Genomic DNA, 20,223 nt, shown 5'->3' on the forward strand with positions numbered 1-20,223 from the left:
GCTCCATTAGTTATTTGACTGTTAATCTTTCCAGCAATTAAACTTAATGAAGCCATTTGTTTTTCCTTTATATTGGGTTTCCTCTGTGCCCTTCTACCGGCTGGCGCATGTTGTTTGGTGTAGCATAACAGACAGAATAAATGTTCTCTTATATCTGATTCTTCACATTGGCACATGCAGTTAAGTAACATTGACTTATATTTATACAACATCATTTAAAGGGTAAATGCAAATAAATGTTGCTTTATGTGTAAAAAACATGCATATGAATTATGAAAACAACTATGAACATAATATATACAAATAGTATAAAAAGCGATATCATATACGGTCTACATAAAGGACGATACAATCATATTTAAAGTCCAAGTGTATAATATCTCAAGTAAACAATTGGTGAAAAGAACTTGCATTTCTAAAGTGCAATAGTATATATATACAAATCTTCTTTCTGTCCGACTAGTCACCAACGTGAATAAACCACCACCATGTGGACAAAATGGAGGCTTACCAGATGAAGAGACCCCTTAAGTACAGGGGGTCATTAACACTTTGGGGTTTATTTACTAAACCTGGAGAGTCCAAAATCAGACTCCCTTCTGCATAGAAACCAATCAGCTTCTAACCTCAGCTTGTTCAATGAAGCTTTGGCAATGAAACCTGGAAGCTGATTGGTTTCTATACAGAAGGGAGTCTGATTTTGGACTCTCCAGCTTTAGTAAATAAACCCCTTTGTGTCAATATAATGCCATCCAGACTTCTACAAATCTGAATCCAGGTTCCCCTTAGATTAGTACGCCATTCCCTTGGCGTTGTCAGGACAGTATCGTGGAAAATAAAACATGCCTCTCATAGTGCAGTAAAACCAATGTGCCCTTACTGCACAAATTTAAAATCTTACTTACAGATGTAAAGAGGAATAACAGCATTCATAGACAGTTTCCAAAATGGCGGAGCCTCTCTCTGACGGCATCGCGCTGTCTGCCATTTTGGAAACTGTCTATGAAAAACTGTCTTTGAATAGTTAAGAGGTCTTTTCATCTGGTAAGCCTCCATTTTGTCCACATGGTGGTGGTTTGTTCACGTTGTTGACTAGTCAGATAGAAAGAAGGTTTGTACATATATACCATTGCACTTTAGTTCTATTCACCAATTGTTTTCTTGAGATATTGTACACATGGACTTTAAGAACCTTGTCTACTGCATTCAGGTAGTATACCCACAACTCAATCTTTTGCCTGAAACTTGTATATATTCTGTGCTTCTATTTCCTGTATTTGATCTTCTTTGTACCAAATATTTACCTGCTTATTGATCACTTCTCTATCTACTGTGAGAATCGACCCTTTGCATGTTTACTGACCACATTTCTGCTTGCTGCCTAGACTGGTCCTTTTCTTGTTTGTCGACCACATTTCTGCTGCCTGGGCTGACCCTTTTTGTTGACCATGTTTCTGCCTGCTGCCTGTACTATCCTCTCTGCATGTCCCACCAGTTAAGCTCCTGCTGTGGCAAGGTCAAGCACCTGCCATCTGTATCTCATAAGGTAAATTTCTCTTTACTTCCTGTCCTACACACATAACAGGAAGTGAGAGAAATTTCTCCAAAGTCTGATTAATTCCCTCTTAGTTGTCACTGGAACAAATGTCCACATTGGAAGATTTCCTCTCTGTTTTCATTAACAGTGGTCACCAGGGCACACTGAGAGTTTCAATGTAATTCTTGAGTTTCAATTTAGTATATAAGTTACATAGTTAGTCTGGCTAAAAAAAGACAAAAGTCCATCCAGTTCAACCATTAAAAAAAAAAAAAAAAAAAGTTATAATCCTATACCCACAGTTGATCCAGAGGAAGGCAAAAAACCCCCAACAAATCATGATCCAATTTGCTCCTGCAGGAAAAAATATTCCTTCGTGATCCCCTGAGAGGCAATCGGATATTCCCTGAATCAACTTTACCGATAAATGTTAGTATTCAGTTATATTCTGTGTAACTAAGAAAGAATCCATGCCTTTTTTAAAGCAATCCACTGAGCTGGCCAGAACTAACTCTTGAGAGAGTTTATTCCACACTTTCACAGCTCTCACTGTGAAGAAACCTTTCCGTGTTTGGAGATTAACCACTTCAAGTCCAGATGCTCTCACCCCCTTCCAGCCAATTTTCAGCTTTTAGTGCTATCACAATTGCGCAGTCATACAACACTGTACCCATATGAATTTTTTTAGCATTTTTTTGAGACAGATAAAACTTTATTTTGGTAGTATTTATTCAAAACTGGGATTTTTATTTTTTTTGCTATATAAATGAAAAAGTCCCAAAATTTTGAAAAAAGTTTTTTTTCTTATAAAATTTTGCAAATAAATAATCTTTCTTCAAAAATCTGGGCCAAAATGTATTGATCTATCTTTTTAGTAAAAAAAAATAATAACCCAAATTAGCTTATAACCAAAAATAATAATTTTTCAAAACTTTTTTTTACATTTTTATTTTATTTATTTTTTAACATACTGTCACCCTAGCAGTACAGTGCCAACATAGTGACACTCTACTACTTGTGGAGAGTGATAGAGATTTTTTTTTTCTTTTTTTACACTGATTGCTTTTACAGCCATAAAGGTTGTAAAAACAATAATTTCTCCTTCTCTCTGGCTGCATTCTTGCAGCCATTGAGAAATACTGTGAGAGCTGTGATTGGTCACAGCTTGGCACATGGTACAAGGCTGTTGTGAATAGCCTTGTACCATGTGACCTCTGTGATCATTCACAGATTTCACAAGTAGTAAGCAATGATGTCAGGAAGTGACATCTTGATAACTACTATTCATGTGATCACTGATTGGCCAATCAGTGATCACATGAATCGGGACCTCACACAAAGGTCCCGCACAGCGATCTGTGTTCGCGGTGGGATGCGGGTGGACGTTTAGAAATGTCCACCTGTTTCGGCAGCACTCCCGACCGCCTATTTATCTACATGGGCTGGACGGGAAGTAGTTAAATTTCTTTTCCTCCAGATGTAAAGAGTGCCCCCTTGTCCTCTGTGATGACCTCAGGGTGAATAACACTACACCGAGTTCACTATATGAACCACTGATGTATTTATACATGTTGATCATATCCCCCCTTAATCTCCTCTTCTCAAGAAAGAATAAATTAATTTCCTCTAATCTTTCCTCATAGCTGATCTCCTCCATGCCTATCAGTTTGGTTGCCCTTCTCTGTGCCCAAAACTGAACTGCATATTCCAATATCTGTAGTAAAAAGTCTACAAAATTTTCTTGCACTCAAAATAGCACAAAAAAAACAAATCTGATCAGACAACACTAACCAAACATATTTTGTAAATGTCTATCTGAATATATGGTTTGGCATGCCTGCCGAGGTGACATTGTTTAGACAAAATTACTCATAATTTTTTACTGAACTGTAAGCTTAGTACCTGTCAGGGACATGTTGGCCATGGGATAGCTGAGGCTCGTAGTCGCACGTGGCTTGCAGGTGCTCGTACTGTTGTGTGTGGCCGTGCGCATATGCACACACATATGCGCATGCGCGGGCGTACGCGCACGGAAATGTGCATTGGCTAATTCTGGCGCCCACTGGCCTATAAAGGTGCATCAGCTGCACTAGTGAATTGCTGTCTGATCTGCAGCTCCTCCTCCTGTATTCCTGTGCCTGTTCTTGTGAGTGATTACCTGTGATTGACCCCAGCTTGTTTCTTGGACTCCGCCTTTGCCTTCTGACTCTGCTTGATCTGCTCCCACCATCAACGACCTTGGCTTGTGACCCGACCATTCTTCTGCCTGCTGTTCACGCCTGATCCGCTTATTTGTTACCGACCCGGCTTGTCTGACCCTGCATACAGTCTGCTACCAGCCTGCTCCACTGCCTGTCTGCTCTGCTACCAGCCTGCTCCACTGCCTGCCTGCTCTGCTACTAGCCTGCTCCACTCTCTGCCTGCTCTGCTACCAGCCTGCTCCACTCTCTGCCTGCTCTGCTACCAGCCTGCTCCACTGCCTGCCTGCTCTGCTACCAGCCTGCTCCACTCTCTGCCTGCTCTGCTACCAGCCTGCTCCACTCTCTGCCTGCTCTGCTACCAGTCTGCTCCACTGCCTGCCTGCTCTGCTACCAGCCTGCTCCACTGCCTGCCTGCTCCACTGCCTGCCTGCTCCACTGCCTGCCTGCTCTGCTACCAGCCTGCTCCACTGCCTGCCTGCTCTGCTATTAGCCTGCTCCACTGCCTGCCTGCTCTGCTACCAGCCTGCTCCACTGCCTGCCTGCTCTGCTACCAGCCTGCTCCACTGCCTGCCTGCTCTGCTACCAGCCTGCTCCACTGCCTGCCTGCTCTGCTACCAGCCTGCTCCACTGCCTGCCTGCTCTGCTACCAGCCTGCTCCACTGCCTGCCTGCTCTGCTACCAGCTTGTTCTGCCACCAGCCAATCCAGATGTGATGTCTGCCTGCTACCAGCCTGCTCTGCTGCCAGCCAGTCCAGCCATCCCATCTGCCAGCGAAGTGCCAGCAATTCCCTCACAGACTATATGACTGACCAGGCACTCATACAGCGCCGTGCTCTTGTGGTTGCTGTCCCACCTTCAGTGGCCCTTGAGCTGGAGTTGTACGAGTGGCCTTCACAAGTTGTTTAGTGTAAAAGCTCTTGCCGTGACATTTCATACTAAAGACAATAAGTGGAGAATTTACTGTACACGCATTCAGCTCGTATTCATAGCTATTACTATTCTTATTCATAGCTATTACTTCCGATGGCTTCCTCAGCTTCAACTTATTGATATTCACCTCCTTCTGTTCTATTGCGCTACGAATCCTTGAGGAGTTTTGTGTTTGTGGCAAGTTAGCTCAGTGCAATAGTTAGAATATGTGTGGCATCCTGCTGAAGTACAGAAGATTTATGTTGGAAGACAGAGTATAAAGCATGTCATATGGAGAAGCTGCTTGCCATCTAGTTTAATCATTTTTAATTCACTTGGGTTTGCTTTTAAGGAATGAAATATAAACATGAAATTTTAGCTGAATTATGTAGTGATTATGATGCAGCAGAGGAAGGATGGGAAGGATGAGGTTACAGTGGTAATTCTGCAATCCTTATGGTTACATTTTTTTTAAAATAAAAGCAAGTATACCAAACTTGACGTTAACCCTCTGTGGCATTATAAAGAAATTTGCTGCATGGCATTTGCATTTGGTATTGACTTTGGCAAACAGATGGTATATACATAAGCTCTAGTGGATAGGACATATTGCAGTTTTGCATGGTACCACATGCGTGTTCTAGTTGAGATATGACTATACAAAAATTCCACAGAACTGTAGAAAGATCCAGAAGACCCTGATGGCAACAAACAAAATTTTAACTGTTACTGGTGGGCACAATGGATACCTTGGAAGGGTGTACAGGCACAACAGAACAAAATGGCTAGTACCTATTTACGCAATTGGTATTTGTACTACCTACCTTTCTTTTAGTTCTTAAAAGGGAGTTGTGTGTCAATAGCAAGGATGAATGATAGTAAGTTTGTATATTGGCAGTAAAACCATTTCATCTGCATCCTTTTCTTAGGATATTGTAAATTATTGTTTGTTGATCTTCAAGCTCATCTTTAGTGAATTATCAGCTCTCTCTTTCTTTCAGACTAAAAACCAGAGGATTCCTGAACTTGTTAGTAAATCTAAATGAATGTTTGAAACCATTATTATAAATTATAGCCAGAATACAGTTGTCACTCTACATACACGCTACAGGGTATGACCATATTATCCACATGCCATGACAAAGTTTCTGGCGGTTTCAGTGGCATATTTCAGGATGGCGCTTCACAGAATATTACACAATATATCAGTTAGGACAGTATCAGTGCTCTTCTGGGGGCAGAATTGTCTCTAGATATTGTTTCACACTGTGTTAATGTAATATGCCTCTATGCATTATGTAGATGTTGCTTTATTGCTAGCACCCCTGGCCGCGTTCTGAAATAAACTAAATGTGATTCTGCTGTTCAAATAGTAACCTAATCACAAAAATGGCATTGACTTTCACAGTCAACTCTGAAAGCAAGGTAATTTACAGTAGTACAAGATGTTTTTTTTTCTATCATACCTGGATAAACATGTGCTCAGGTTTCTCAAGGTTTTTATTAATTTTATTACTCTTAGGGGAACAGAAAACATATGAATTGAAAGTAATTCATACAACTCAAAACTCAAGAAAGAAACATGAGAAGAAAGTGAAGTTTAAAGTGGTTTTAAACCCAGATAACAAAAAGTAAATTGAACATTTTAGCTAACTCAGCGAAGCAGAACAACTCATTTGTGCACAATCTGGCAGGGAAACAGCATCCTGTCATCTGTAATCCTCCCCACTTTGCTATGTGAAAAAACCCGACACATACCAAAATAAGGTGTCTCCACACCCCCTTTCCTTTGATTGACAGACAAGCAAAGCAGAATCATGCAAGAGCATGAATGAAGGGAGCATGTGTCCTGCTGCCTCAGCTGGAGTGGAAGTCTTTTGTTTCAAGTGGTTGTAAACCTCATCTGCATTATTTCTCAAACACCTTATCATTATTATACAGGATTTATATAGCACCAACAGTTTACGCAACACTTTACCACATAAGGGCAGACAGTACAATTACAATACAAATGAATACAGGAGGATTCAGAGGGCCCTGCTCGTTAGCGCTTACAATCTACAGGTAGGAGATCCACCATTTCATAGTTTGTTTGATAAAAATCCAAAGTGCTGTATTTTTACCTCTGTATTTTCATCTCTAAGCCTGTCAAAGCTCTCTGAAAATCTCCGGTCCGTGGGCAACCTGGCATCACTGGCCTCACCTCCCAGCCGTATACACCACCTCCCCAGTGTACACACCACCTCACAGAGGGTAGTGATGTAAGCGCACACTTCCAGCACCATGCTCGCTGCTAAGCCGGCACAAGTGTGTAAGTGTACAGCTGGGAGGTAGGGCCAGTGATATGACAGATTTTCAGAGAGCTGTGCAGGCTTATGAAGGCCATACATGGGTCAAATTCTGAATGAATTTTCTGTAGAAAATCAGAAATTTCCTGCATTTTATAATCAGATGGTGCCACCATTGATTGCAAAATTGGACCAACCAAGCCTTTAATTTCACCTCATGTTGCTAAACAAAACAATTTTCGTGGCCAAGAATTTTCTTTTCTTTCCAGGTCACAGCTCATGCTCATTTCTCGCACAATTCTTCCATCATTGACTAGAATTTAGTTTGTTTTTCAAAAAATTTCCAACATGCCCAATCACTCAAATTCAATGGCTGCCCAAAAATCGGATGTTGCTGTGGCCCACTAATGGTGCGAAATTCGAACAAAAATTCTTAGAAAAGATTTTCAAAAGAAAACTCTTTCAAAATTCAACCCATGTATGGCCAGCGTGAAAATATGAAATGAAAAATGGAAATACAGAGGTAAAAATACAGAGCTTTGGATTGTTATTGAACAAAATATGTGTGAGAAATAATGCATATGAGGTTTACAACCACTTTAAGTACAATGGTTACAAACCCAGTCTTAAAGGGTGATATTACATTGAATTACCAACTAGCAACAGGTGTTAGATGTAGAAGGGGTGTGTAAATTAGCACTTTGATATGTGAGTTTTAAATTGAAATTTTAATATGTGAGTTTTCAAAAGCACCATGAAGCAACTAACAATATTAGGAGATAAGCTTCAAACTCTGTTGTAAAGTCCTCTTGGTGTTTTATTACATAGTCCATAACTCTGCCCTTGTGAACAAGCCCATTGATGGTATAACATGTATAAGGAGTGTGATTTTCTAAGTGGAGATAATATGCAGCTTTGATGGTCTATGGACTAAAGCACCAAGGAGTTTACAACAAATTGCGACATTCATCCCTCAATATTTCTATGTTGGAGCAGAGATGAGCTGTTAGGAGCCAGAACCGTATGGTCTGTGAACTCCATGAGGCGGAGGTTTTGGAGTGATGCCCTGGATCTGGTTATGCTCTTACTATGAAAGAATTGACATTTAAGTTCCAAAATGCTGAGATACATGCTTCTAGAATTCATTTAGAGCTAGCTGTTTAAATCTACGTAAACTTACAAGAAGAGGAAAAAAAGAAATATGGACTTAGCCTATCTTCTATCTGGGCAGGTTGTTGTTTACAAAATAAAAAATAGTCTAAAAGACATCTTCAGCCCACAATGTCTGTAATAGAACCCAAATGATCTGCTCAAGGTCTCTTATACATGGGGCATCCCTGAATCTAGGTGGCGGCTCTCTACCCACCTCCATCCAACTGCATACAGCACTAAGAGATGGGAGCTACATACTTGTTCTGTGTGTCCAATCTAAGCATTGATGGTGTGATCTCTGTAACTTACAGTTGTAATGAGATAGTGATAACTTCAACCTCAGTTGGGGTCCACAGTCAATGACTCAATGAGAATGACATCTTGAAGATCTTGTGAAGTTTATTCCATAAACTGAGAGAATCTTACAACAATGAACATTGGATAGGTCAAAAGAACATACTGTGTCTTGCTTCATGCCATGAGGCTGCTGCAATGCATCCCTGGGAAGGGGTGAGGGCGATTTATGCAACATTAGCTGAACTAAAGGAAAGGGAGGAGCAGAGACAAAACACTGAAAACATTTAAAGGCATATGACTGTCAATATGACAGTCATGTGAAACATGACACTCCCCGTCGAAATCTAAGATTTCTATTATAATAAACGTTAGTTCAAGTCCAATATAATAATAAAGATTCTTTCCAGGAACATCTGCAAAACAAGAGGGAAGGGGAGAACAAGGGAAAACTATGCAAACATTAAACATAATGCAGATGTTGGTCTCAAAGTCCAGGCTGAGACATGGAAATCCAATTTCAGAGGGGAAGGCAGCAACATGAACAATTCCTTTTTACCTCCCTTTAAATCAGGTTGATGACTTGTCTTCCTCTTTGGGCAAAAGAAGTACTAGTTCCTTTATAGGTCTGAAGTAAAGGTGTGCAGAACCTTCTTTCATGGTGGATATAGCCAAGATGTGTACCGAAATGCAGTAGTAGGTACTTCACGACTGCCGCAGTCAGCAGGGTTGAGGCTAGTGGGAACATAGTTCCATTGTTCAGGATTTAGCAATTGTTTCCAGGATTCCCACCTTTGTTGTTTCTCTTTGGGTAAGGGGCTATCCCAGTCTAAGCTTTCAGAAGTAAGTTGTCTCAGCAGTATATTACCCTGAATGGTGAGAGGTGTAATGAAACCTAAGGGATCATAAATGCTGTTTACTGTAGACAATACTCCTCACTTTGTGAAGGGTTTGTCACAGGCTGATGCTTGAAATGTGAATGTGTCTTGTTTAACATTCCAAAGCAATCCAAGACTGCGTTGTGTAACAGAAAGGTCAGATCTTAGTTGGAATTTCTTTACACTGACAACATGGTCATCAGAAGGAAAGGCTATCATGACCTTGTCGCTGTTAGAGATGATTTTGTGAAGTCTGAGGTTTGCAGTGGCAAGCATGTTCTGGGTTCTAGTAAGAAGGTCAATAGCTTCTTCTTCATTGGGCAGAGATTTGAGTCTGTCGTCTACAAAGAAATTTTTTTCGATGAACTGTCTTGCATCAGATCCAAATTCTTTCTCACCCTCTTGAGCTTTTTTCCTCAGTCCATAAATTGCTACTGCAGGAGAAGGACTGTTACCAAAAACATGTACCTTCATTCGGTAGTTTATAACTTCATCGTTGACATCATTATTGCGGTATCATCGGAACCTGAGGAAGTTTCTGTAGTCTTCACGGACGATGAAACAATGGAACATCTGCTGAATGTCAGCCATAACAGCAATTGGCTCTTGTCTGAAGCGAAGTAAGACTCCTATGGGATTGCTGTTCAGATTAGGCCCAGTGAGAAGATTGTCATTGAGTGAGACGCCTTCATGACGAGCACTTGAGTCAAAGACCACCCTAATTTGATCAGGCTTGCGAGGATGGTAGACACCAAAGCATGGTAGATACCAACATTCTTCTCCTTCCATAAGAGGAGGTGCAGGCTCAGCATGATCTCTCTCAAACACTTTCTGCATAAAGTCCACAAAGTACCTTTTCATCTCAGGCTTCTGGTTCAAACTGCAATTTAAAGAAACAAACCGTGATTCTGCGTGTACCCTGTTGTTTGGTAGTCTCTTTCTTGGGGTACGAAATCGTAGAGGTGCTACCCAACTATTGAAATCATCCTGGTAGAACTCTTTACTCATGGATTTCAAGAATTCTTTGTCTTCTATGGTAGCTGCTAACTCATTGTCTTTAGTGGTTACCTCGAACACTGTGTTGCCGATGTTGTCATATCGGAGATTAAGAGCTTTCTGATTGTCTTGTATGATGTGCTGTTGTGCACCTTTTTTAAACAGTCTTTCTTTCACAATATATTTATGTGGTCGTTGTGCGGAACATGTTGTTCGTCCATTTAACAGGAAATGTGTTTTAAAGGAAGAGACTGAGTAGGACCTCCTGTCCTTGTCTAGGCAGACATTGCCTATGATGACCCATCCTAGATCCAGATGCTGAGCATATGGTGCATTGTATGGACCGTTGATTTGATGATGAACTTTGTGCACCCTTAGGATGTCTCGACCAAGTAACAGCAGGATATCAGCATTTTCATTGAGGGCTGGTATTTGGTTGGCTATGTGCCTTAAGTGAGAATAGTGGAAAGCAGCTTCAGGAATAGGGATCTCCTCTTTGATGCTTGGAATCTGGTTGCACTCAGTGATAGTGGGCAAAGATATTTCCACATTGTCATTCAGAGGAGCAACTATAAGACCACTGGCTCTCCTACCTAAGACTTATGTAGTACCGGAACAAGTGCTTAGAGTATAAGGCAGAGCAACTCCAGTTATGTTAAACAGTTCAAAAAACTGTGTTCTTGCAAGAGATCTGTTACTCTGATCATCCAGAATAGTATACGGTCTTATGGCCTTTTCAGGTTGACCTTTGGGGTATACACGGACCAAGCATATCTTTGCACAGGATTTGTCACCGAATCCTTCTCCACAGACCTCTGTACATGTAGAGAACACTGGGGTGGTAGGTGCTGCTTGATCTGGGTGCTCCCCGCCTTGCTTTGCTTCAGGAAGATTGTTTGTGAGCATAGTAGAGTTGTGCAAATATTGATGAAGAGGTTGCACATGGTCATCACTGTCACACTCTGTACATTTGATGATCGCTTTACAGTCCTTTGCAAAGTGTTCTGTTGAGGCACAGCATTTGTAGCAAACCCCAAATTTCTTCAAAAGTTCCTTATGTTCTTGGAGGGTTCTTTTTCTGAAGCCGATACATTTCTTAAGTGGATGTGGTTTGTTATGTATTGGACATTGGCGATTTGGGTCCTCAATTCTCTTGTTTTGATCAGTCTTTTCAAGAACTGCAGCAGGTGCAGGTAGAACATTAGTCCTTTTCACTAACGCTGGACCTCTACGGTCTCTGTGCGACATACGTGTGCTCGTAGGTCTTAGAGAGAGTGTACTGAGAGAGTTACAGTCCCCATATGAGAAACTTGGATCATTCTTAGTGTCTGCAATTCTTTTGATGAACTCGCAGAAGTAGGAAAAAGGAAGAAAGGCAACTCTATGTTCTTCCTTATACTTTGATCCAAGTGCTGCCCATCTTTCTGGAATTCCATATGGTAGCTTGAGAACTATAGATTTGATGCCATGAGAGGTGTCAAGGTAACTGAGACCAGGTAAGTTGATGTCAGCTTTAGCAAGTTGAAGCTCTAACAGAACATCGCTGAGTTCTTGAAACTTTAGATTGTCGCTAGCAGAAATCCTTGGGAAGCTTTGCAACCTTATGAATAAAGCATCTTCAATGGCCTCTGGGCTGCCAAAGGTATGTTCAAGTCTGCCCCAAGCAGCATTAAGGCCTGCAGCAGGGTTGTTAATATAAACTCCTTTGAGTCTCTTGATGCGTTCAGAAGACTGGGGACCTAGCCATCTGATGAGTAGATCTAATTTCTCTGTGGCATTGATGTCTAGGTCACTCATTGTGGCCTTAAAAGTGGATTTCCAGCCTCTGTAATATTCAGGCTTGTCATCAAACTTGGTGGTCTTAACAAGCTCTCTGAGGAGCATGTATTTAGCAAACTGTGACATGTCCGTGTTTTCAGATTTTGGGTGCATGACTGCAGGTGGAACAGAGTTGGTTATGACGGTTGGTGGACTTATGTGGAGTGACTTGGGAACATATGTTGCTGTTAAGGCATTCAATACCAGAGCTGGCTTAGAGTCCATTGGCATGTTAGTTTGTAGAGTAGTGCATTTGCTAGGAGGTACTCTGTTGGTGCCAAAGTATGATGGACGGTCTATTGAATACACACCAGTGTCTGCGGCTAGCTGAGATGCTGCAGTCTGATGTATTGGAGGATATAAGGGCAAATGGTCTTGAGGTACAGTAGGTGCAGAGAAGAGACTTTGAGTACTTTGGCTGCTGTGACAGGGAGTTGACATTGTGGAGAGGTGTGTGAAGAATCTGAGACATAAGATACAACTGAATGTCTGGAACTGTTGTCTTTTTCGTTTTCACTAGTGGCTTGTTCTAAGACCCTTAACCTTGCCATGGCTGTGGCATGCTCACATTGCTTTTCCAAAACTTCAATTTCTGCCTTTTGGCGGGTTGATTTAGCTTCTTTCTCTGCGGCCTGAGCCTCCATTTCTGCTTTCTTATGTGCGGCCTGAGCCTTCATTTGTGTGGCCTGAGCCTCCATTTCTGCGGCCTGAGTTTCCATTTCTGCTTTCTTCTGGGCGAAAGCTGCCTGAATTTTAGAAGCTTCAGCATCAGCACGGGGTTTTTTTAGTTGTTGACTGAGTGTAGAGGACCTTGATTGTATGAACTTGGAAGATCTTGAGGAGTGTCTAGTAGACACAGAGCAATAAGATCTGGATTCATGGAGCTGTGTTATTCTCACTTCTGCCTTTGTCTTTGTTCGCACCACTAAATTGTCTCTTTCAAGATTGAGCTCCTCAAAACTCATTAATTCTTCCAATGACTCTTGAGTGTGGTACCGCTTTAACAAAGCAATATATTTAACACACAGTCTTTGATAATTCTCATAAGCAACATTCAATTGCTGGATAGCGCCCTCTAGTTGTATTGGCTCATGAGATTGTTGGGAGAGAGCAGACATGCATTTAACAGTATTAGACCATAAGTCTTTAATATTAGACAGCAATTCTTCCTTGTCAGTATTAAAATTCTCTTGCACTTTCCAGGTTGGATTTCTTAAGCATTTTTCTCTTTTATCTAAGTCCTGCTCTGGATGAAGCTCTGATTGTGGTTGTGTATTGGTTTCCCCAGACTGTATATTACTTTCCTGAAACATCAAGTTAGCAAGGAGAGGGGTTGATAGAAAGCTTACAGAGAAATGTATAACTTCTTCTGTGGCTAAGTTCAGGTTTTAATGCAATAATTGCAGGAATATTTTTTTTTTCTTTCTTATAAGTTCACAGACAAGAGTTCTGTTGTAATGTGTACACATGCAGTGTATAAACTTGCAGTTGTAAAACATTCACATCAATAATTTGTCCTGACACTGATGAGTGTTATGCTGAGATATACTTGGAGGCATGTACAGACTTGTGTAGAGGTGGCTGCACTCTCTATAGCTGTTATATCCAGTATCCATGTAACATCACACTGTGTATTCTAGCTAGCAAGGATTCTTATGAAGACAGTTCACTGACCCTTTGATTAGCCAGGATGAAGCATTTAACTGTTCTTTTGACTGTTTTGTGTGTCCAATCTAAGCATTGATGGTGTGATCTCTGTAACTTACAGTTGTGATGAGATAGCGATAACTTCAACCTCAGTTGGGGTCCACAGTCAGTGACTCAATGAGAATGACATCTTGTAGATCTTGTGAAGTTTATTCCATAAACTGAGTGAATCTTACAACAATGAACATTGGATAGGTCAAAAGAACATACTGTGTCTTGCTTTATGCCAAGAGGCTGCTACAATGCATCTCTGGGAAGGGGGGAGGGCTCTCTATGCAACATTAGCTAAACTAAAGGAAATAGAGGAGCAGAGACAAAACACTGAAAACATTTAAAGGCATATGACAGTCAATATGACAGTCATGTGAAACATGACAATACTAGAATGCAGTACCACTGTAAAAATGTTGTTAAAGCTCACAGTTGGTACACTCTCTGATACAGTTCCTCTCTCTGACCCATTTTAATCAATTAATCCCTGTTTGAGTGAAAGGCATCAGAGGGAGGAGCTGTAGCAGGCAGTGTAACGACTCGCTTCAATAAAGCTTTTACTGTGGAATTCCTGTGTGTGGCCCTCTATCATTTGTGGGTATCACAATATCTATTGCTGACTATGTAATGAGGTGCCATATTGGTATGGGCATTTAACTTGAGGGAAAATGATGATTGATGTTTTGCTGATTACTCTGCACTACTCAGTCATATCATGGTCAAGACTTGAAAGTGCATGGAGGAAGGATTGCCCAGTGTCCAAAGAAATGTGAGTTTGAAGGTTAGTAAAAGGCAATTATTGAAAGTTGCAATAAAGTATATCAAGCCAACATGTTTTTGGGGAAAGGGACTCCCCCTTCTTCAGGCATGTTGCTGCATGCTAATAGAAGGGGATGGATTTGGTGCATTAATAACAAAATATTGGAACTAGAGCTGTCAGATTGCAGCTGTAGTTGCCTCTGCAACAGCCCTGAAGATAGAGGAGTCCTTTTACTAACCTTCAAACTCACCTGTGTGCTCCTTCCTCCATATTCTTTCAAGTCTACATGCCTAAACAACTATTAGGCTGTACCAAAAGGCAGCAGCCCAAAGAGGGCTCACCGCCACTATCCACTATCGGGCATAAACTACTGGAAGTAATTTCTTCCTACTCACCCACATAATCACCCACCCACGACCAGTGACTGATCGAGTCAGTCCAGTACTGTCTCCAGCACAAAAAAAGATATTATGGTCAAGAAATATAAGGCTTTTTTAACAGCACCAGGTGTACCTTATGATGCACACCATGTTCCCACATGATTCCAGGATGGCTTCTCTCATCTGAGGTGAAAAGTGTGCCTGAACTTCTTATCTGCAACTCAGTAACCCAAATAACACTTCTAAGCTCTGACTTCATAGACTAACAATTTACAATACCTGGTACAGTACTACTCAAGTATATTTAGAAATATAGTTGTATTTAATTAATGGTTATATTCCATTGTTCTTTCTTGTATTTCTTTACATCAATATGTGTGTTTTAGAACATTTTCAAAATGTTAAAAAAGCTTGAGGAAGGGACAGAAGTTGTAAAGCAAAGGAAGATCCCTGCTTCTTCAAATAGATGTAAAAGGGACAATTGGTGTGATTAGTGTATTTGTTTGAAGCAAATGTTATTTTACTGATATAAATTATTTTCAATAACAATTGCAAAATGTAGGGAGTGTTTCTCCTGCAATGACTCCTGTGTGATGTGGGGCTGGCGGAGGGTTCCTAGTTAGTTCTAGCATCAACATAGGCATGGCATAATGGACAAGAAGTATAAATTGTGGTAAGCCCAGGTTAGTGTTGGTGGGAACCCTTTAAAGAGCAGGAGTCTTATTAATTCACTGTTGGCTCTATGGTCAACTGTTTAGTATTCATTTCCTCCTGGTTCCATTTTAGAATTGTTCCTGTTCAGTCAAGAGAGATAAAGCCTAATTTGTCTTGCCTTAATATATAAAAGTGACTGTATTACTTCTCTTTATGTGACTCAGGGCACGTAGCTGTGCTTTCCTGTAATTGCTAATATACAGTATCCTACTTGGACTTTGTCTTGAACTATAAGCTTCTCTACTAGGATTGTTATCCTAAGCATGTGCACACACCTTTCATCTAGGTAAACACTCCTATCCTTCAAAAAACCTGATTGTCCACAGGGACAGGGTCCTCTGAGTCTCTTTTTAGCTGCAATAGTTATCTTGCATACCTCTTGCACTGCTAGTAATAACCACTTGTGGAGCATTATAACATACTACTGGGCAGGGCTGCCATTAGAAATCATGGGGCTCTATACAGTCTGCCTGACAGGGCCCTCCTTCCCCTTTGGGTAGGGATGAACCAACAGTTCAGTTCAAACCTAGGTTTGGCCTAAACTTTGGCCGTTTGGCCATTCAATTAAAACAAATGGCCACTACTCCATACTCTTACTACATGACCTCTCTGCGGCTTTTGACACTGTTCTCCATCCCCTCCTCCTCAAAAAACTCCACTCTCTTGGCCTCTGAGACTCTGCTCTCTCCTGTTTCTCCTCCTACCTATTGAAGCGCTCCTTCAGTGTTACCTATAACTCTGTCTCCTCTTCTCCACTCATTCTTTCTGTAGGGGTTCCTCAAGGTTCTGTCCTTGGACCCCTTCTCTTCTCCATCTACACCTCCTCCATTGGTCACTTGATAAACTCCCATGGATTTAAGTACCATCTCTATGCTGATGACAAAACAACAAAAAACTCAATACAGAGGACAATCAGCGCAAAGAGCAATCACCCAGTTCCTATGAATTATAAAACATAAAAATTCAAAAGTCCAATATAGGGCTAAAAAGTCCATATAGCACTAGGGCAAGCCTCATGTAGTAGTAGCAAGCTCTGTGTAGAATGAAAGAAAAAAGAAGCGCCTCTAAGTGCAGTATAAGACAACTTTAATAAGTAGCCAATGTAGAACAACTCGCATTTTGTATTAAACAAGCAAACTCAACTGGGTGGGAGGACGTCTGTGTCCTTGCTGTGTCAGCCGCGTCCGCACTATGAAGACCGTGGATGTACCAAGAAAGCCGACCGGCATGTGCTGCCTTCTAAAGATGGCATCTGGAACGCACCATGAGGAGTGACGTTGGCATCAACGTGATGACATATGTGGACCAGCATGCATAGCAACATGTTTTGGAGCATGTGCTAGACCTCTAAGGGCAGAAGCGCATTCCCTTGTCAAGCTAAGGGCAAAGGCCGTAACCAATCATATATATATATATGTTTGGTAAAATCGCAATTAAACTGACAATTAAAAATAATTGAGCTGACAATTAAAACTAAGGCTAAAGGGAATGGCTAGTCTGTATAAAACACAAACAAATGGGCACCAAATAAAAACAATGCAAAATGAAAACAAAATGAAAATAAATGCAAAATGAAAATAAAAGTTGTATTATTTGTCATTATTCTCATATTTATATGCTGACACAGCAAGGACACAGCTGTCCTCCCACCCAGTTGAGCTTGCTTGTTTAATACAAAATGTGAGTTGTTTTACATTAGTTACTGATTAAAGTTGTCTTATACTGCACTTAGAGGCGCTTCTTTTTTTCTTTCATTCTATGCTGATGACACACTAATCTATCATTCTACTCCTCACCTCACCTCTTCAGTCTCCTCTCGCATTACTAACCTACTAAGTGACATATATGCATGGATGGCACTCTACTTCCTCAAACTCAATCTTTCGAAAACTGAGCTCATACTATTCCTCATAAAGCCTTTTATAACTCTGCCCTAAATTGCATCAGCAATCTTGTCTCCAAATATCACCCAAACCGTCCTCTCCACTCCTCCCATGACCTCCTGCTCTCTAGCTCCCTTGTCTCCTCCTCCCATGCTTGTCTTCAGGACTTCTCCAGAGCCTCCCCCATCCTCTGGAACTCTCTACCCCCATCTTTTAGACCATCGCCTACTCTGCCCACTTTTAGGCGATCTCTGAAAACCTATCTCTTCAGGGAAGCCTATCCAGCCTTCAGCTAATAACGGAATCTTCTATTCCTCCTACCAGTCCATCCCCCACAGTTATTACCTTTTGTACCACCAGCCCCTCCCTCTTAGATTGTAAGCTCCAAGGAGCAGGGCCCTCCTAACCCTCATGTATTGAACTGTATTGTTATCTCCCTTTATATTGTAAAGCGCTGAGCAAACTGTTGGTGCTATATAAATCCTGTATAATAATAATTATTCAGTTGAACACCTGAACTATTGACCACATGGCCCCCTGTTTTGCAGGAGCTGAGCATCATATATGGAAATAGAAATGATCCTGCTTCTATATATGACAGCTTCCCACTATCAATAGTTCTTAAGGAAGCAATCTGGCCTGCCTTGGTGGGTTGTTATATATAAGAAGAGGCCTTGAACTTTAGTTGATGGGAGCAATGGCACAAAGGATTATTCCGCCTGCTCCCGAAAATTGATAAGTTGTCCCCATGCTGGAAGCCATGGCCTCTGTGATTATTGTGCACACCCACAGATAATTAAAGATTGTCTTCTCTGCCCCAGGGCCCCCTGGTTAACTGATGTTTGTCAGGGCCTTGTACAGGAGGGCAAGCTCTACCCCCCATCAGTGGCCCTGCTATTGGGCATCAACTGTATTATATATATTGTTCTAACAGTTGTGTATTTCTTGCTCAGCATCCCTTTTAATAATTCACTATCTAGTATAAATTAGCTTATTAGGAATCCTTCCAAATAAGATTAAAAATATCCAAAAATATGTCCAAGTACCAAATATCTGAAGTTATTCTTGCATTTTCATCCTCTGTGTAGTTTTACACTTATATATTTTATCCTGTTATAATTGTGTATTTTAAATTCAATTTCTTTTACAGCTAGTGATTTTCCATAGCCATGATTTATTGGCATACAAAGTGCTAGCCATAATGGTCTCAAAGAACACAGATACATCTGCAGGATTTTTGTAATTTAATGTGTCATCATAGTCATCTTTTTACTTCTAACCTTTCATAACCCCCTTTTAATAAAATTACTGTGAACTGATCTATGTACACGCACCAGATGCATCCACTGAGAAGATGTAATGCATAGTCACTCTTTGTAAATGAAGAGGTCAGGACAATAGAGTAATGTGTTTCATGCCCTCCTGATACTGTATATAATGAGTACAACATAATAAAATATAGGAAGGGAATTGCACAGCGTTACTAAAGCATGTTTCGAGCAAAGCGAAATAAATAAATAACAAACAAGGGCAGGGTATTTTGACCTTGTGCTTTAGTAGTCCTGACCATTTGGAATTAGAATTGATTTTTTTTTTTTTAGTCTCTTATGTGAAGTTCTAACTTGGGCTCCTTGTTTCAATGACTGGAAAATGTTTAACAGACATTGCAAAAAAAAAAGAAAAAGTATAGACCTTTTGAAGGCATTAACTTCAGCAGAAATCTGCTTCATTATAATATATTGATGATCCAAGGTCAAGCCACTCGGGTGATCTGCATAAAAATACTTGTGTCAATTTTTACAAGACTTTCAATCAAGTTTTTTTTTCTGCCTGGCCATCAGACCATTATTAAGATTGTCTCCAGTATAGTTTCAGCATGCAATATACAGGGCAGCTATATGATGCATGGGGAAATAGAAAAATAGATTGAAAATGTAAATTCTGAAACCTACAGCTGAAAAAAGCCTTTGAAGCATGGCAAAGGAAATGCCATTTGAATGTGTACAATTTGATCAAACACCGTATTTGCCTTGATTGGGTCACTTTGGGGCATGCTGCTGCTATGTGAGGAACTGATGGTACTTTATATTGCTAGGAAATTACAGAATTAATAGAAAAAAACACTGAGCATCTGTTACTTTAGTTGTACCATTCTGATGGTTTCATATGAGTAGCTATACGCTAAAAAAAATTCTGCTCTGTATCTTATTTTATTATTTTACTCTTCATATGTATGAGGGTCAGAAGGGCGGCATTTATAGAAAGCAGGCATTCTTGGTCTTGCTCTAGTATACGTGTTTTTCTAGATTTCAGATGAGATTTGATAAAGATTCTTTTCCTGGCAAGAAAAAGAAAAAAGAAAAGCACAACTAAAATTCACAATAAAAAGCATCTCAGCTATGATGGTGGGTATATTTACTTGCAGGCTTCCTAATTCATTTGAAAACCCTGAGGGGAAATCTGCGCACCGAACTCTTCAAGGCCACAGATTTAGCTTAGTCATACAGTATATGGATTAACACAGTGGTCTCCAAACTACGGCCCTCTGCTAGCTTCTATCTGGCCCTTGCGGCAATATTTCATCCACTGATAAGAGACACAATTTTTTTTGCACTGACACCAATGATGAAGCACTATTCCTCCTACTGACGCCAAAGATGGGGCACTAGTCCTTCCATTGAAATCAACAGTGGGGCATAATTCTTGCCACACACA

The sequence above is a fragment of the Staurois parvus genome, unplaced genomic scaffold (genome assembly GCF_062004578.1).
Source record: "Staurois parvus isolate SC_StPar_1 unplaced genomic scaffold, SC_StPar_1.0 ptg000089l, whole genome shotgun sequence".
Lineage (NCBI taxonomy): Eukaryota > Metazoa > Chordata > Amphibia > Anura > Ranidae > Staurois > Staurois parvus.